Raw genomic sequence first — 20452 nt, forward strand, 5'->3', positions numbered from 1 at the left:
AAGGAAACCACAAGGATGTTCAAGTCAATGGCGTGTTTGTATGTCCTTCCTCGAATCCGGGAAACAGCGTCCTCCGTGTGGAGAGTGGTAGATTTTGTTTTTGCTTATACAAAAGACTTCTTTTTTTAAAGAAATGTCGCACCAGCGGCATCCTTGATTGGGGCTGCTCAGAGCACGAAGGTTTCTTACGAGTGCCGCCTTTAGTTCGATTCAAACCACGCAGAAGCAGGAGGAGGAGGAGAGCATTCGGGATAATAATGACACGCAAGGGAGTTGTTACAAGTGCCACTCGGGCGGCCGAGCAGTTGAGCACACACCAGCACGCGTTTATTTCGGGCCCGTCGCCACTTCGCTCGAGTAGTTGCTTTATTGTGACAATTTTCTTTTATTCCATAGGCAAACCATTTTTCTCGGTAGATGATCCGTCCCATGTTTCCTGCATCTGCGACAGTGGTGCCGTGTCTGTAGGCTTTGAGTTTTCCCCCGTGTCTCGTCAATGCGTTGGGTGACAAATTATGGTATAGGGGGCTATTTCTGTGGCTGCCAGCAATTGCTTCTCCTTGGGCTGACATAAAAGCAAAACCTTTATTAGCGTGGCCACATGGATGGAACAACTTCGTGCAAGAAAGCTGTAATTAACCTGCCAATGTGTGCAATCGTGCAATAAAGGTGAATGAAAGTGCTGCAAACATCAAAAGAGGTTTAATAATAGACGTAAAATACTGAAAATGTAAAATGTGTCCAATGTAGCTTTAGTTTGTAAGACACCTTTGGAATTTATCACCAAACGACAAAGCCGAAACAGAGGGTTTCATGGGATAATGAATACCCTTTTAAGGCTTGTGATATTCACTTCAGTCTAGCTGTAATATTTTTTGCAGTTCATAGCGAATTGCACCGAGGCAGCTTGAAGACTAGACGCAAATAAAGTGAAAGCCATATTTATCAATGAAACGATGGGTAGATGGAGATTCTATAAACGGTCTAGTTTTCTTACATCTTTGTTGCTGGTGTTCTTTTGTCACCTTACAGCGTCGCATTAAAATCGATATCACGAAAATAAACCAATGTTAGTTGACATGCGTCATTTCAATTGCTTCCATTCATATTGTGATAGGATATTTGTCTCTCTTTTTCGTTCTTTTTACGTATGCCGACTGATGCTAAATATGCTATCAATATAGCGTTGATCCATTGATGCTATATTTCGGAAATCGTTGTCGAGATATGACTTGTTTCACTATTTGTTGTTTACTTTATTATTTCAAATAACATTCTTTTGAATGAAATCGATAAATGTATGTCCTTCCCAACACATCCAACGCATGTTTGAAGGCTTCTTACTGTATCTCCTAATAGTGGCACCCTTGCATGATCCTCTCTGACGCGTAAGCGCCCTGACGATATTTTATACCTTTACACACACTGCGATATCACGTCAAAACCACTCGAAAAAGGGTGCCATCGATAGTCAAAGAAATCTTAAAAAAAATCGGATAAATTTGGCAGTAAATTCAAGCTACTGTTCAACTACTCCTCAAGCGCTCAAATGACGCTATTTAAAAAATTTACGGCAACACACCAACCCAAACGCTGTGCCTTGAGCGGTGCTCGACAGAAACCTCGCCACCAACGACAACAGCACACCCATTCTGCCCTTGTGCGAGAGCTCGTGAGCTTGATAAACAGCTAATGTTGTCAGCGTTTGCGAACGAAAACATACACAGTTTAGCCCGTGCCACACTTTCCACCGTGCAGAAGCGGCAGAATCGTAATCGTATTTTGCTTGAAATGATGACCCTCCCCCGGTGCGGTGTGTACTCCGTCGGCTCCCGGTGCCGTTGGCGATTCATTTCTCACCAGCTGGCGATGCGCCTGGTCGCCCGCCAGTCGCCCGCCCTTGTCTGTGTACCCAATTTTGAACATTTTCTTCATCATTGGATTAGATTTTTATGAGTGCAAAATAAAGAAAACATCAACATCAAAATGATAGAATCCGTGACGATACGGTTGTATGCGACCGTCTCCGTGGCAGGGCGGGTGAGCGATACTGAGGAGTTCTGGATCCTGCTGAATCAATAATATTTTATTAAACCATAAATTTTCCCTCCTTCCGATTGGAAAATTGTTGCCCGAGCCCGTTGAGGCAGTGATGGTGGTGGTGGTCGTGAGCGGAGCACAAACTGGTAGAATTTCGTCGCCAGAACGAACAGGAGGGAAAGGACTGACATGGAGCGAAACAGTTTGACAGTGGGTGACGGTTATTACTTTAGTCCGCGTACCGTACACTGCCACCACCGTCCAATCACCAAGCAATTGTGTTGTTGTGCGGTGGCCAATCCGATGTCTCACGAGAAGCAAGCAATGCTACACCCTCAAACACAACTAATAGAGTTAGCTGCAAGTTTTCCAGCGATACTGAGATAAATCCCGCGATGGCCGCAACTGATAAACCGCGCTGGGAGAAGCTTCCTTGGGAAGCTGTTTACTCTGGCACATCTCGTCGTCCTGTTGTGTTTTTTTTTGTTTTGCTCGACAAGTGTGGAAGTGGAACGATACGCTTTGTTTGCTGCGGTTGGACCATGCAAGCATTACACAGTGCACAGGGAAGGGAGATGGGAACGAATTACGACGGGGTTTTCGCTCGGCCGCTTATCTGTCCCAGTTTATCAGCGCAAAATTGATGAACAATACATTCTCCGACAAACATCTCCGAGTCTGTATCCGTTCCGGTCAAACGCTCTCAAAAGCGCTTCAGCTGTGCCTTCCGCTAGTCCTCTCGCCGAATTGAATGGCATCGAGCCATTGAGACGCCGCTTGGTGGTGCTGCGAATCGAAAACATTCCACCACACACAGCAAAAGTATTAACGAAAACAAAAGCCACGAGTAGAGCGTACTTGTGTACGGCCGTGCACTTCAAAAAGAAACTTACTTCAACCGAGGGATAGGGGTCGGAATAGAGCAAAGCCTGTTCCGGAAGCCGTCAGAAGCTGATTGTTTGCACACAACCGACGGTTACACATTCAGGCGGGGCGCGTAAAATAAGGTCGAACCGTGGCGAAATTTCCCCCCCGAGCGGTAAGGATTCCCGGGAATTGGAAAATTATCCTCCCAAAACACCGTTCAGGGCCGTTTTTCTACCGTAGCATTGTTGTAACGTTTCGGGTTGCACCCCCGCAGGAAGTGGCCACTCATAATGGCTTTGTCTATTGCGTTTGCCTGGTGCCGCTTCGAACCTCGACTTCGAAGAAACGCTCCTCGAACCACTTCACCCAGCCGCAAAGCTTTAACAATCACTTTTCCTGGTTTGGCGCCGCTGGGTATGTGTCATTGCTATCTAGCTCGCTTGCTAGAAGTAGGTTTATCAGCTCTTCTGTACAAGGGTGTGTGTGTGTGTGTGTGTGTGTGTGTGTGTGTGTGTGTGTGTGTGTGTGTGTGTGTGTGTGTGTGTGTGTGTGTGTGTGTGTGTGTCTGAAACCGGGGTTGAAGGATGGGTCGATTGAGATTTCGGAAGAGCTTAACATGCGACGCTCCCTGTCGTTGGATGTTCACTTCCTTCCCGTGTGTGTGTGCCTGCCTGGTTGGCTGGCATGCTGTCATACTCGGTCGCGTTCGCATATTTGTCATATCCGACTATTATCACCGGGGGTGACAAAGTGTTACTGGTTGCGCACAGGGTTCTGAGGGAACTAGAGCGGAGCGCGAGGAAAGGGATGAGCCTGTCCGTTGATCCATCGTTTCGGAACTATCTTTCAGCGCGGAACGACGTGCCTGAAAAAGATGGTCCCCTTTGCAGAGGGGACTGGGAGGTAGCACTGATGCACGGAAGAGCACATACGTATATCCTCTCAATCTAATCGACGTCCACTTCGTTCGCTGTCGACCGATAGTGGTCTCGCCTGAGTGGGGCGAAACACGGAGGCACACGCCGTCCAAGGGCGTTAAGTGGCGCTGCCTGTAGGAAGCAAACCATCTCCTCCCCGCCCTCTCAAACTGTGCCCATTGTCCTTGCCGTTGCTTCGGCTCTTATTGTAGCCCGATGTCGCTTCTGTTCCGACAGTGCATGCCAGAGATAGAAACAGAACAGCAGTCGACAGCGTGCTCTCTCTCTCGCTCCGTGAAACCGTGTCTATGCAGTGCGCGTTCGAGCGAAAGCAATGGATGGGATTGAAGAAGGTGGTGGTCCCCCGATTGTCCTTTTCATCTCCAATCCCTTTCCGTACGGGGGAAGCAACGGTCCATCAAGCCATCGGGCTAACCTTTTACCATTTCTCACCACGCCAAGGCAGGGCGGGGAGGCGGTGCCGTGGGAGGGCTGGTGGCGGTGACAGGATCTGCGGCTACATTTACAGCTTCCCGCTGTAAACGGAAATTTATTACTCAAGATATCAAGACGTTGCCTTTCCTTCCCTTTTGCCGCGCCTTGTCGGGCGAATGGCGCTGCATGTTATTGTTGCCGACCGTGCCTGCAGTTTCCATTGTTCTGTTTCGTGTATTGTGCGTGTGTATTTTGCAAGAGATGGTTGCAGGGGAGGCATGAACCAGGAGGAAGCCCGAACACTCCATCAGCATCAGTGCGTCCACGGAAAGAAGTTACGGCAGCGATACAAGCGATACGCAATCTTGTCAGTTAATCTTGTCGTCTTTAAATGAGCAAACTCTTACTTGCAAAAGTGCTAAAATAAAGGGACGTCTGCCTGTGACACACACACATACATACATAGACACTCACACAGACTTCGTAACCATTGTGAAGCGTTGTGAGATTACTGCACCAAAACTGGAAACTGAAAGCCACAGACAAGAGTGTATGTGTGTGAATGGCGGGAACGAGTTAATGATAGTACTCGGCAAGAGACTTGACTTATCCCGAAGGAATCGTGGGAAGGATTGTACTTTTTTTAGGATCCCTTTACGCCACTTTTCCTCAATATTTTCCTCCAGCCATACAATGCTTGAGGACGCTTCCGCTGGCGTCTGTTATTTATGAGTTACGAGTTGCGATAAGACAAATTTAGGATTTTGTTTTCTCTTGGTCTATTTTTTTTTTGTGTGCTGTTGTGCTTTCGTTGATTTGCTGTTGTTTATCTTCTCTTATCCCCTCCTCATTGCTGAAAAACTCTCCATTGTTGGGGTGCGGTGGAATGTTTTATCGACTTCAGAGGTCCAGTTGTTGTTGTTGTTGTTGTCGCCCCGTGCTCAACCTTTTACTCTGCCCCGTTTTGGCACTGATGATTTGTGATGGGTTTTTTGTGTTCTGTCTGTTCGAGATTGTCGGGCGGTTTTTCAGGGTGTTTTGTTTTTGAAAAAAAAAGTACACCGGAAGGGAACAAAGTTCTTCTAGTCCAATTCCTCTCCATCCACCTTCCGGAAGACCGTGAGTGAAATGGAGTCTCCTGATACATAACGGATCTGACCGAGAGACCTTTGATTGCATAAATCAAACCACGTACCAACGCTGGGCAGGACAGCTGGGCTGAAGAGCGCAACCGGCAACTGCGGGACCGTACCGTACCGGGGAAAGTTGTAAAAAATTAGTCACCTAATTCTGAGGATACATATAAATTACGTGGCGGGGCGTAGAAGCGTCGGTAGGCACGTCATAGCCTAGATTTATTGGCCCACTGGTCGGTACGGCACGGGTCACAAGCAATGGAAACTTGGAAAGCTTCGGTGTGTAATTGATGTTCGCTGTTTGCGTCAGGATTTTTTTTGATTCCATCGCTATTTAAGCGTGTTCGAAATTTAGTGCAACCGTACCTCGCCACAGCTCGACAGGGTTTCGGTCCGCAATTGCATTAGCTGTAACATACCTTGTTGCTATGTTGTTTCAACCAATCGATTGACAATGCGATTGAATGATGTCAATTGAATTTGGCCCTAGAAACCATTCGCTTAAATATATGTATGCATCAGTATGTGTAGGAAATTGGTCCCGCTCGCAATGCAATTCCCACACTTCTCAACACAATCCCGCCCCCCTCACCGGCCCTCAGATCGATTTGTACTTGATTAAAGGACAAACAGAGAATGGCTCGAATGGAGAATGGAAAACCTTTACAGCAATGATGACGCTGCTGAGACCACACTATCCGGATACGGCTGTCGAATGCGAATATATTGGTGAGAAGACACCGATTTCAACACACACACAGGCACACATAGAGAGACGGCATTCACCACCAACGAGCACGAGCTAGTTTTGTGCTACCGATGGCTGGCCACCACATGCTACGCATTCCTCGCTCCGTTAGTGAAATAGGAAAACGAGTCCTCTTTCAGTCGGAGTGGTTTGCGGGGTATGTACCAGAAACAACAGTGACTCAAGTGGCCATAATCTTTTTAAGGACACAGAGGCTATCGATTTTGCTATGTGCCGTGCTACCTCAACAACAAAAACACACACACACACGCGCGTTGTACGGGCGCTATAGTGGAAACTGGAACGTCCATTCCAACAGCTCGAAGGACACGTACGCCGGATGTGGATCGATAGGATAAATAGGACAAAAGAAATATCTTACATGTGATCGTGTGTGTGTGTGTGTGTGCCTGTCCAATGGTTTGTTCCCGTTCTACTCGCCGGTTACAGTCGGGCAGCCGTGCAGACGGACGAGATTACTAGTTCCGCTGTTTTTGGTGTTTGTGTTCGATTTTATGAACCGTTGATCCGAAACGGTGGTAAGGATCTTGAAGCAGGACACGTGCCGGCATCCTTATCCGCTCTTCAGCATCGAACATCGCTATCGGGAAAAGGAAGCTCACTCGTTCGTTAGGAATGGGAGGAGAGTTGTGAATTTTACAACAAAAACCACCACAACGACCCACCGTTGTCATTGCGTGTTGATCTTCTGCAGCAAAACTTTTATGGTCAATCAGTGGCGTTCCCGAAACCTGGTGGGAGGGGGGGTGAGGAGAAAAGGAGGAGGGGGGAAAGACAAAACCAACATGGGAAGGGACCTCGACTCGGCATCGAGGCACGACATAAACCAAAGCTCGACAGCTTTACAACGTTTATCTTAATGATGTTGTCGAGCGCTACCTAGCTCTTTGCGATGATGGAGTGTTTGCCGGAGCTCCTTCTTTCCAGCGTCGAGTGAAAAGGGACTACCCGCCTGCACTCAATGGACACGACCAGCCCGCTGGGTCGGTCTGCACGCCCTATTTCATAGCACTGTTGCTGTTTTGCTAGAGGTGATAATGTTTGATTGATCCGTTCGGTGTTACGTTGCACAGTGGATCTAAAGCACCGTCCGGTGGGTGAGACGAATTGTGCGGAAGACCCGAACCAAAAGGATAGAGAGATACGACATTAGTAGGCAACATTTCATTGTGGCAGTTTGCACTGGTTCATTTGTGCCCCATTGGAAAGTCGCTGCCTGCTGCTGCTGGCAAAGCAGATCATGGCGTTAAGCCGCTTTGAAAACCCCCAATAGCGGGAAAGGTATCCCGAGTAGCTGGTCAGTACCAGCATGGACGGTAAGCGACAGCCGTCACTAGCAATATGCGGTGGGGCGGTCGTCGCCTTCAAACGCGGAAAATCATTCGTCACGCTGACGTGCCTTGGTGTTGCTTGACTTTGATTTGAATGGCAGAAGAAACGCAGATTTGTGTGCAGCGTTCCCTGCTGTTGGAGTTCTTTTTTCTCTCGCTCTCTCTCTCTCTCTCTCTCGTTTTAATTTCTATTCATCATGTTTCTCAGTGACAAAACCCTCCCCCCCCCGCCAGACCCTTCCTGCCCCGGTTTATTGTCACGGTGACATTGATTAATCATTACCACCTGCTGAGCACCGGCAGCACTACCGAGAAGGCACTGTTGTCGACGATTCGTTTTCCCTCGGCGTACAATTGTCCGTTTGGATTGGTTCCCCGGCTCTGATTGCCCTCTGCATGAACAGACTAGCCTGTCAGTTGTGATGTTTGCGCGTCCTCGGGAAGAAAGTTAGCGCCTCCACCACTACCACCACCAGCACCAGCAAACACGTGAGCTTAATTAATTGCCTTTCTATCGACTCACCCCTCGCGGGGTCTGTACGACGAGCGGGACGGCCATAGTTAAGTTCTCGCAATAATAATAATAATAATAATAACAATATTACCAATCATAGTAATGAAGCATGGCAGCCTCCTGTTAATGGGCTACCGTCTGTCTGATAATGAGGTTGAGGATCGAAATTGTTCTTGCCCGCTTTTAACGCGCGTGGGTGCCATATTTGTTGGGCGCATTATTATCGAACGATTGTGTTGGAACGGGGATGCTGCTGACGGGTGAGCAAAAAGGTTGTTATTTTATAACAACTGGGAAAAAACACAACACTCGAATGGCTCGCTTCGTCCAGCCAGGGTGTTTGGGGTCGCACGTTGGCAGTTGACGTTAATGCTATCGTACACCGGGAGCGTAATTGGCAATAAAAATGCAACAAGCCAATGCTGCTGGGCCGGGTGATGATGTTGTTGAATATTGCCCGTGCATTAATCAACCATTAATACGGGATACGGCGCGTTATGATGGCCGTGGGTGGTTCACCATGCTAGCAGTTTGTATAAGGTTCGTAGTGCTTCATTCTATTTAAAAGAGGCTCTAACGGGAGTGGTAATTGCGTTAAATTTACAATGTTTGCAATGTCAGAATGAAAACAATTGTTGTACACGCGACTGCGTGTTCATACACAGATTTTATCAATTTGATTCATTAATTACGGCTATTTAAGTATTTATAGGTTTTTTATTATCACTTCCTTAAGTTGTTTAGTTAATTTTGATATACAAAATGAGGGAATTAAAGTTTAAAGTAAACCTAATTTATGTTTGCCTTTAAATATCATACAATTAGTAATTACATTATATTTAGGGTGGTATTACAGATGGGGTTTGATTGAATCATTACAATGACAACATCTTTAAATCTTGAACAGTTGAACATATATCAAATTGAATCTATTGGAAATTGGTTTTCACAAAACATGAATCTACAGCAACCCATCACAGTCTTGAATCGTGGATGAAGTTAAAGTATGCTTTTAACGTTTTGTTTGATTCCGACCCGTACATTACCCATTTAAATGCGTTCCACTCTTTTTAAAAGGCCGTGACATACATACAAACTGCACGCGACCACCCGAAAAGAATGCCCATAAATCATCAGTCCAAATACTTTGCCAGCTATTACCCGAGAGGATGGGAAGCATTTGCCATGAGTGTTAATTTCACCCCACGCACTGTGTCCCATACTGTGACCAGCGGGCATTCCGTTGCGATTGAAAGAAGCTTTCCTTTCTTCCGTGCACCTAACCGCTGTAACTGCCCTAGCTATGCTTCGTCCCACTTATGACTTTAAGCCGTGCTCGCTAGCAGACGAGTACGGTGAGTGTGGGTGACTGCTACTACCACAAGCTCGGTTTCCGGTTTCCCGGAGCCAGTATCTGTTCTGTTCGATGCGATGAAAGCATCACATAATAAATTATGAAACGTTCGCATCTCGCTCGCTATGCTCACTGTATTGAACGCCGGGGCTAGATGGAAGGTGGTGGTGGCGGTTGTGCTACGAAAGGAAGCAAACCGATTGCTCGACTACGCGCTCAGAACCCGGCAACTGCCTGGTGACTTAAGACAGCTTGTTTGTGCAATTGATAACGAATTGCCGACTGGAGGATTTGCCGACATTCATCATATTGCTAGTGCGAAAGCGCCGGGCGAAGGCGCAGGGCAGGGTGGTATCGATTCCGCTGCTAGCACCCCCCAGTTGCCGCTAGCGCTGCCGGGCGCATGAAAGATAACGCTTGCCGGGCACGAAATGGTCGTTTAGAGTTTAGAAAGAAAGCGGTCACAGGAGAACGGGAGACTGTGGATATCGCGTTGAGTAAATAATTTTAATCAAGCTTCAACAAAAGACGCCACTCCCTTCCCACAGATGAAGCGCGAACGCGCTGCGCTTCCGGGATGATGGATGGGTTGAATATGGATGGACGGTGGTGGGCCCGCCATCGCGAATGGATTGATTCGATGTGGGTCAAGTGTGAGTGGCACATCATTTTGGAGCGACCAAAGGTAGTGATTGACGACGAGGGGTTTTCCTTGGACGAGGGGTTTTCCGACGAGGCGTGGTTGGACGGGAGGGGGGGGGGGGAAGCAAACGTAACGGAACGGGGATCATCATTCAATCATTCAATACTATTGTCGCCATTGTCAGGCGCTGATGTTGATGAGACCTTATGGTTGGGCATTGGACAGACGAGCAGAAATGCGACTTCGCTTTAATGAAGAAGGAAAAATGGATACGAGCTTTAGAAACAGTTAACTGCATCAAGCTTGCTTTGCTACTAAACGGCAAATCGTATAGAATGCCGTGAATTAAATTGAATCTATATACCATGTAATTAATGTACTGCAAACCTTACTCACAAAGGATTTTCAAAATTTTCTTTGCAGATTGCTGGATCTTGAAGAAGCATCTCTACCTTAATGAGCCCCGCGTAACTAATCAGGTAAGCTTACCAAAGGCTTATGGTGTATTAATCCGGTGGGAACGAATACTGTCTGAGCACAACTTACTTTACATAAGTACAGAAATCTGGCACCGCAATAACGCAACCACACAACGCACTGGCCACTCATAGTAACGCATTAAAGCCGAGGCAGTCCGGTTTGTGCGGCAGAAACAGTCAAATCGATAGCCATCTCGCGCTGTGTTGTTGTGTCCATCTCGCTAAGCATTTGCGTCAATATACTTCGTTGTGCTTACGGAAGGCTGCTTCATCGTACCATCACTTAAAGCCCGGCCCACCAACTCGGCACAGCGCAGATACCCCCTGCCGTCGCTGGGTCCTTTCCGCGCGTACAGCTGTGTGTGTGTGTCTGTGTCTGTGTGCTTTTAGCGCGATCCCTCAACCGTTGATCCCCGACGGTGACGCTTGAGCGCACATTCGTGTGCGCCTTCCCGGTTGCCCGCGCTTGTAAGCTGATTTTCCGCTCGATTGTGACTTGATGATGTTTGGCTGCTTGCGCGACCCGTATCCCCATCGTCCTTCTACACTGTGTGTGTGTGTGTGTGTGTGTGTGTGGGCGAGCAAAATCGTCCACCCGGGCTTGCTCGATGCTTTCCACGAAGCATCGAGCGACCGAACGGGAAGCAGTTGCCATCTCGTGGGATTAAATTGATTATTCGAAACTTTTCGGATGGTACGGGAGGTTTGGCAAACTAAGTACTCGTGCTCAAATTGTATGACAAGAAGAATGTGTCGCCCGCACATCCCCAGCCGGGGCAGTGTGTGTTTGTGTGTCTGGTTGTGTGCTTCAGTTTACGAACGGGTGCACTTTACTTACCACTCCACGGAACTACCCGCTCGCTAGATCTCTCCCAACACGCGCTCTACGTGATGCGTCTTCAAGGCGGAGTTTAAAGGCGAAGAGCGAGCCCACAAAAGCTACAAAAGGAGCGTTTTTTTTGTTGAGTGCGAGTTTTGCGCCTCGCACCGGGGAGTGCAGAGGAAGACAAGCGAGTGAAAAGTAAAAGCATCACTGGCTGGCCTGCCAAATTTATTGCCCCGCTGCTTGAAGCTCACAACGATGTAATGGGCCGGGAGTCAGTTTGAGCCTCGTTGGATTACAAGGCTTCGCACGAATGGGGCTCAAATGTTATCTACACCCGGGCGGCGGTGTTTCGTTTGCACCGTACCAGCACCCGAGGATCGCTCCCGGTGGGTTGCCGGGTTAGGTAAACTTTTGCTGCGTCCATCGATGAACAGGAGCGTTTGGGCGGCCCGGGAACAGGGATGGCTCGGGGAGCATGACCGGAGGACGCTACCGCCGAAGTACGTGAGGGATCGAAGCGTTTTGGATTTGGCGAGGCACGGTGTGAGGCTGTGCGGTGGGAGAGATAGTCCCATTTTGTGTGCTTTCTCTCTCTCTCTTTTGCTCTTTCGGTAGGCAAAGCTCTAAACGCGGGAAAGGACATGAGTTGTGAAGGAGTGCGAATAAACGAACCAGGCGATGCTTCTGATTGTCGGGATGAAACTTTTACTACGTTAAAGTGTACCGAGTGCGGGTGAGGATGGGAAGGTTGCAATAAACCAGCAAAAAAGGCGTTCAGATTACGGCACATACACACACAGACATACACGCACATAGCACGCAAACCCCCCTCAATTGCGGTGGGAAGGACCCCGTTGCAGAGTAAAGCCGAGCCAGGCAAATAATAATAAACCAAAAACAAAACAAAAAAACAACAAAAATCCGAACTTTCTTTTGACGTCCTCTGTCCCCTGGTTCCTTGTATCGCCCCCCCCACTTTCGGGCGAGAAAACACCCGAAAGCTTTAAATTTTAATGCCAAATGGCTACCGTGAAACCGACCACGACTTTGAGTGGTTTGGCTGGGTAGAGCTCGGTGCGCAAATTGTTGGCGGTTCTCGCGGGCTGAAAAGCTACCGCGAAAGAACCAAAAATAAAAAAAAATAAAAACCAGATACAAGGGAGCCCAACCGTTTCGAGCAAAACACGTCCAAAACAATGCCCTTTTGCGGTTCGATGCAGGAGGAAAAGACACCACCGGCAGGCTAAAAACAACAACAGCTGTCGTATCGTTGGTTTGTGTGGGAGAGAGCGGGTATGGGAATGAATTTTTCAAGGCCGGCAGGGCTGCCGGCGGTGGTGGTACGGTGATTGTGTCGTCGGTACGGTGCGGATGCGTGCCCGGAAAATGGGGGTTTCGGGGAGATGTTTCTTGGATCCTGCCCACACTCACACACACACATACACCATTGCGTTTGGTTGGGGCTTTAGCGAGCGTTTATTTCTCTCGCTACGTAAAGCAGCTTGGCTGGGCAGGTTGTGCTAGGGGCGGACGAAGCATAAGCAACATTACTGAAGTCGTTTCAATCGTATTGGCAGCAGATAGGCAAACATATCGGGTCTTAACAAATAAACTTGGCCAAATTATGACTCTGGTGAAGTTTTGCTGCTTTTGCTGGTAGAGCTCGATGGTTGGCTGGTGGTGAGTGTGCACACATTTGTGTCGGCAAATATGGTGCAATTTTCAAAAGCAATGCAATATACGATATAGATAGGCATTTTTTTGTCAATCTGACTAAAGCTCGGAAGGGTTGGGAATGGAGCATCTTGAAATAGCTACAACCGTGTGGTACAATCTTAAATTTATGTGCTTTTGGTGATGCCTCTCATAAATGTTTAGAAGTTACGCATCGTTGTTGCATAATTAAACTGTTTTAAAACGAACAATGAAGCAAATTCGCCAACTGGATTCCTTTAAACTCACTAAATTCCATTTAATCGTAGAGCCATTTGATTCTTTACATTTGCATACTGAAATATTAATATTGTTTGCTGGCAAGATGTACTGGTACTTTTGATCGCGTGTACAATGTATTTGTTCGAAAACATAACGCTTCAGTAAATTCCAGAGCTGGTGTCGATATGTTTTGTATGTGGTACTTATTGGAACAAGTGTTTTCGAGCGTATTCTAGTGTATGGTGAACAAGTCTGAGCCAGTGTAAAATATGCCTGTGAAATAATTCTAGGTAAATCTGTTTTTAGTAATGAAATATGTAAGGAAAGGGATAAATGTTCAAAAATCGTTGTTTTTATTCGCGGAATACTTAATTCTATTAATTGGAAGTTGGATTGGTAAGAATTCAGATTTACACGTGGTTTCATCAAAAATGTTTTCTGCTACGAACTGGGCCACAATGCATCCAGCAGATTGGGACGAAATGCTCCAGTTATTGCAGTGCAAACAGGAATCAGTTGTGTTATAGTTGGCATTCGTTATCACCCGTTGTTGTGGTGTGTTTGTTAATATATATTCATGGTTTTGAGCGAAAGTGGTAACAGTTCCTTAACAGATAGCTACACTGAACTTTAAAGAATCATATTAGTGGATAAAATCAACAATCGCTAGCGAATTTAATTGTAAATTAATACATTTTCCGTAAGTGGTGCGTATTACCCCAATTTAGCGAAAATGGCAAAAGTTTTTTTTAAACAAATTACTAGATTATACCTTTAAAAAACCATATCAATAGATAAAATCAACAACGACGGGCAATGTTTGTTGAGCAATAATAAATTGTCAATTATTTCACTGATGCAGGTATCAAAAAGCATTACAAAATAATAATTAGTAGTTTTCAAATTTATAAGTAGTTTTTTTACAACAATTACTATTATACACTGGCATGGAGAAATAATTAAATCTACATGTTTGCACCGGCGTCAACCATAGCCAAACTTTGATGGAAAATCCACCCAGCAACATTTGCATACTTTTGTTCCACAAACAGTTTAGGGCCAAAACTAGTGCCTGGCCAAGTGTTGTGTATTGGGATATCCCATCCGGAAAGCGTCATGTAGTGCTCTTTACATACACACACACATGCACACACGCCCTAAACATTATGGTAACGTTGTTATTGAAATTTCGGAAGGATCCGTATTTGTTTCCGGTCAGGCTATGGGGCAAAAGTTTAGGCGGCTTGTTCAAGTGCGTTTTACGTTTTGCTGGTCGAGAGTGGGTAAAATGCCAAACAATGCTAACAACGCTCGAGAGCGAATTCCAGAGTGGCAAAGTTTTCCAATTAAATCAACATCGCACACTCTCCCGTGCTGTCCGGGCGGCTGCCAAATCCCACTTCACGCCGGCAACGGCTGGACCCGATCGTTTGGCGAACGATTTTACAGTATTTTTGTATTCCTTTTTTCTCCTCACGGAGCTCGAACAATTGGTCATTGCATGGACAATGCAATATTCTATAGATTTGCTCTTAAAAAAATGTATTAAAAACAAGGATATTAAAAGACACAAAAATAATCCGCTGGCCACCCGATACAGAACGAATGTTCATTCGTGTGCTACAACTGTGTGCCAGATTTGCCAAAAAAAAAAAATTTTGTTTACTTTTTACAGCACCATCTAGAGGAATGCATTTAATTCTGTGAGCCATTTTTTAAACTTACCTTCACCCCAACCATCGTTTGCGGCTTGCAATGAAAAAGTGGCTCATTTGCATTGAACGCAACCGGGGCCAAAACTCTAATCTCTCTTTTCCTTTGGCAAAAATTTGTTCCCGACATGAGATATGGGTTCCCTTTGAGCTCCCTGTACCCCGCCCATCCCATTGGTTACGCGTTTGGTGTATAGGCTCGGTGGTTTGTACCGAGCATCACGTACATCATCGCGTAGCAGCCGGTAAACGGCAACGCTCACACGAAATGCAAACTTTCCCTGCCATCCCATCTTCCTCCCCCCTCCCCCTCTTCCTTCCCTTAGCGTGAGGCAGAAGCGAGCGTGCACGAAAGAAACCGGCGCAGGGTAGGTACCATCACGCGAGCGCACGAGACACGGTGCCAGCGCAAACATAATTTGTGACAATTTATCCATTCGTAGCCGCGTGGTTCTCTGTTTATTTGCATTTTTCATTGTGTTTGCGTGCGGCAAAATCACTAAAACCCATTTCTTTGCCGCATGCACTCCATGGGCCATGGGGTTCGGGGCCCTTGCGAGCCTTTTGTCGGTAAGGCGCAACGGCGCAACGGTTTGCATTCCTCGCAAGGGGCAAGCGGCCTAGCTGTGGAATAGGTTCGGTTGTCAGGATGTGTAGCAAACTTTGAGAGGGGGGGGGGGGGGACGCAATGCGAGGCGAACATTTTTATGGAGTCAACTGATTGGTGTTTCTTTAATCAGGTTAAGTAAACAGAGCCACACACACACATAAAAACGGTAACATGTAGGGAGGATTTGTGTGCCGTTGCGTGCCCCGTACTAAAGGATTGGAAAGAACTCTCGAAAGCCTCTTGTGAGGTTTGTGAGCCTTTTGCCAGGGGGGTTGGGACACTTTTTTTTATTGGTCCTATAGCTACGTTGCCTTCCTACTCCTCTAACTCCAAGTGCAACCTCAAAAAATGTGTTGGCGCCTTGAGCCAGGAGGACAGCTCAAAATATATATAAAAAAAGCAAACGGACAATTCGTTGCAGCAAAAATCCTTCCGCCCCAGTGTGGACAAACAGTTTGCCGACTGTTTGGCTCGAAACGACACAAAGCACGTCGCTCCGTTACGGCAGTTTTCGACAAACTGTCGGAGAGCTGGGAACGTGGATCGCCGGATTTTATGACGGACATTAAGAAATATCTCACATTTGCAAACATTTGCTTTTGGAAAATTTCTTCTCCATCTTCTGCATCCATCTTCCCATGCTGGTGTGCCCCAACTTAGCTGCTGTGTGTTTGTGCTTTATGAGCACTTTCGCTATGTGTGTGTGTGTGTGTGTGTGTGTGTGTGTGTGTGTGTGTGTGTGTGTGTTTGTGTTTAAACAGACGCACTCGTGGTGTTTGTTTGTGTGATTTGTGTGTACAAAATTTCGATTTGCTGAATTGTGCTATTTTGAACACTTTGTGCTTACCCGACGATCAAACGATTAATGAGAAACGCTACCGCTGTTACGGAACACAATAACAAACCATCGTTAATTTGTTATTTTCTTTTTCGTGTGGTACAAACTCCCCATTTCGGCACTAGATATCAATCATGTTGAGCGATTTGCTGCAAAATTCATGTGCAAAACTCTGCATTGGCTGTTTTGCTACGGTGTTTTCGGATCATATGGGGTAAAAACGCATTATGACATGGAGCGGATAGTGTTTTACCGATGTGTAGCGAAAGAAAAAGCGTTCAAATCGGGGCGGGTGAAAATAAAGCTTAAAAAGGCAGAGCAACATCAAACGCTAAATTGTGGGCACTTTTTGGGGTGTTTATGATACCCCTCGAAACGCGGTACAAGCTTCTATTTTGATTGAAGTTGCTGCTTAGCGCCGACAGTTTGGATACGACTGATGCCAGTTTGTGTACCGAACCATTTCATCGCAACGGACGCATATGCTTGTGCATTATTGGCAAAAAACGTTGGCAAAAAAGGGTTTGTGAATAATCATCTATGTTGTTTTTTTAAATACTACTGCAAATTGGTGGCCGAAAACAGTAATGCCAAAAAAAAAACAGTACTAACTGCTGGTGCGTTAAGGTGAAACATTAAAATGAAGGCAAATGTCACAAATAGCAAGGTACAGGGAACACCTATTAACGCGTCCATAGCGCGATTCGTTGCTGGTTTCTAACCCCTTTTGAAATAACACAGAACTGCCAATATTCACGCACCGGTTGCCTGTGCGGACCAGGGCGGCAGTGCGGGATAGGGTGGACTTAATATTCCACACCACGCTGTGGAAAGCAATTCACACTGCGCAAATATTTCAATTTTTCGCATTTCAATCAGAATTCCTCCTCCTAGCTGGCGGCTGTATTGTTCAACGATTTCGCATCCCCGTTTCGCACTTCCATCTGCACTGTTTGGTAGTATTTTTATTGGCATTGCACATGGGGCGATTCATACATGAGCGCTTGCACTTTCGCGACAGGCGTGTCGATTGGTTCCCGTGCCACACCAAGTGCCGTTTAAAATTAAGTACGAAATTTGAATAAAGCGTCACTTTAGCACGATTTCACTGCATTCGAAATCGTACACTTTCCTCCCCGGTTAACGCACCCTCCCCCCCCCCCATACACTCACCGGTTATCCATGATTCGGTACGGTAGAACAAAAACCATCAAAATGGCGGCTTTCACTGAAGCTGTGCGTAGGGTGCAACCATTTTTGAACAATGCCCCAACACGTTTTGTGAACGATGGAGCGAGTATCGATGGGCTGAGGTTGAGTGAAATGAGCGTTACTTTTGCTCTTTGATCCACTGTAGCAGCTTTGGGGGAAAAAAAAAACATCAAACATAACACAGCGTCATGAGCATAACACATGCCGGAAAAGCGGTAATTATAACAAGCGTACTGGGAATAAAGCACTACGTTTGTGGTGATGCACTGTTCTGTATATTTATGTCGGGATTTTACACCTACTCATGAATGAGTTGTGTTGACGTTGTGCTCCGATTAACAAGTATTACCTGCAGTTTTACCGTATAAAGACAATGAATTGCAACTGTGCAAATTTAGAAAAAAATTGTCAGTAAAATGAAGCAGCATCGTCAGGTATGATATCAATTGTCAGAAAATAATACATCAACATCAAAATATGCTCAGGTTAATTGTAGTGATTTACGTGAAAATAATTGCTGTGTTTCATGTGCCATGTTGGGTGTGGTCATTATATATATTGATTATAATTATTCTTTCAGCGTTGAATCATCACAGGCTTCACAAAATACCTCTGGATTATATGAACTTGTGACAAGAGCTACAAACCGACAATGTTTGCTATAAACAAGAAAAAGCTAATAATGTTAACATACATTGCCTGGGACGAGGAAATATGCAACGAGAAAATAAATTGATGTATTAATAAGTATTTCAGTATAAAAATTAGAACAAAAAATAACGAACTTAGAAACATGCTGGAGTATTTAAGTGCATCTGGAAAAAGTTTTAGGAAACGAATTGAATTCTCATTGCCGACTGGTGTAAATGTACACAAAGCACATTGAACCTTACTCATGAAAATTCTAATCCCACTCTAGATCGATCGAATTAATCTCCATCCGTCCGACGAGCCAAGGAAGTGTTTGGTCAGGAATAAGATACCCCAGGTGAATGTTGTGCTGAACAACGAAATTTGCTAAAAACGAGAATGGGAAGAGGTGTTTTAATGAGAGAAAGCGAGAGAGAGAGAGAGAGAGAGAGAGAGAGAGCAAGAGAGTGAAAAACTTGCACAATTATCATGATAAGAAAAGTTCAGCCGGGACAATCACCGGCCAAGCCTGTACCGAAAGGGTTGCAGGCTCGCTGCTTAATTAGCATTAAGATATTCCGTCCTCGGGAGAGGGATTGTCCTCTACCCAGGAACGATTCTGTGATAACCAACGCCTCTCGTTGAGAAGCGTAGCGGCCACACAATGAGTACCGGGAAGGGAAGTTTGCCCTTGCGTCGCGGAAACATCTCCGTTACCTTGCGATTTTAATGCGATCCACCTTTCTGTCTCTCTCTCTCTCTCTCTCTCTCTCTCTCTCTCTCTCTCTCTCTATATCTGCGTTTGCCTCTTCATTTCCCGCTCTTTTCCACGGCCCTTCCCTAGCATTGGTGGCGACTAATTCCAAACTGCTGCCTCTATTTGCTAAATTAGAGTACCGGAAGTGCGTGGATACGGTTCACAAATTTTACCTGATCTGTTTTATTAGCTTTCGTCCTTTTTGCCTCCGGTTCGAGGGCCGCTCGCGTTACCGAGCACAGCCAGGCAGCCATCGACAGTGCCCGGCTTATCCGATGCGGGATTTTCGGTGGAAACAGTTCTGAAATTTAAATTCACTTTTACTCGTGTCTCTTGCGTACGTACCATCTCGTGCCCTTCGGGGACGGACGAAAACTCTATTTGTGCACGGGACGAAGCAATTGAATTGTGTTTTGTTTTTCCAGCATAGAAAAAATAAAAATAAAAACAGCCATGCCCAAACTCTTTGCGGTGTGCTGTATCCCTGCTGCTCCTGTAAGGTTAGGCTTTAAGGGAAGAAACAATGTATTAAAGTATGCGAACTTTTTTTTATTCGTTGTTGGTAGGTTGGTTCGGTGAAACGGAACCTTCCAAAACGGTTTTGGATCGATCTTACATTCAAATTAGACGCACAACAACGCTTTATCGAATCAGTCAAAACCATTGCGTTCAATAATAAGATGAATAGCAAAGCAAAGAAACGCAAACACACACACACAATAAATAACTATAAGAATAGAAGTGTGCTTTTTTTGCTCACAAACAAATGAGGTTTTTCGTCGATGAAATGTACATGGCAAAATAGACTAACGCAACCTTCCGGAAGCATCCCGACTAACGAAGGCTAACGAGGGAAAAATGTTGCTCTACGGTGCGACCTGTATAGGGCAAAGCAGCAGGACAAAAAAACACAAGACTCCTCAGGAACAACAATAACAGCAGCAGCAGCAAAAAAGTACCGCACAAAAAGACCAAACTTTGGCGAAGAATCGGATGGAAGAATGCACGCTAAAAGCGAAGGACAACCGGCCCGGACCATCGCCCCCGGAGTCAACTAAAGCGAACGAATAGGCGAACGAACAACATTTGCATAATAATCATTGCGCTATGTTTTCCACCGGTGTCGACCATTGTCATCCGGTGGGAGGCAGCAAGGGCAAGCTCGGAGCTTTGGCGGGCGAAAGTTTCCTCGCTCGCTTCCAGATCAAACGTAGCGATAAAGACGAACGACATGCCGGATGAATAGTAAAATGGGAACGTTCTCTCTCTCTGGCGGTGGGTGTATGCGGGGCATTTTGAGCGGGAAATTCTGGAGCTGAAACCATGGCTCGCGTGTGTGTGTGTGTGTGTGTGCAAGTTGACAGTTCTGTGCTATTTTGCTGCTTTCTCCATGTTTCCGGTTTCCGTTCGTAAGTCCGTTTTGTTGTGTATCGTTTTGCGGAACTTT

At 46.1% G+C, this 20452-nt stretch overlaps 1 protein-coding gene across 8 annotated transcripts in view; it reads left to right on the forward strand.

The window, feature by feature from the left end:
- Positions 1–20452, forward strand: part of LOC120893909 (serine-rich adhesin for platelets-like) — a 188391-nt gene that overhangs the window by 13391 nt on the left and 154548 nt on the right. For all 8 annotated transcript variants that reach the window (XM_040296116.1, XM_040296114.1, XM_040296118.1 and 5 more), the window contains exon 3: positions 10430–10485. The gene's annotated coding sequence lies outside the window, so the exon portion shown is untranslated. The remainder of the gene's footprint in view (positions 1–10429; positions 10486–20452) is intronic.

Source organism: Anopheles arabiensis, chromosome 2 (assembly GCF_016920715.1).
Source record: "Anopheles arabiensis isolate DONGOLA chromosome 2, AaraD3, whole genome shotgun sequence".
NCBI classification, from domain to species: domain Eukaryota; kingdom Metazoa; phylum Arthropoda; class Insecta; order Diptera; family Culicidae; genus Anopheles; species Anopheles arabiensis.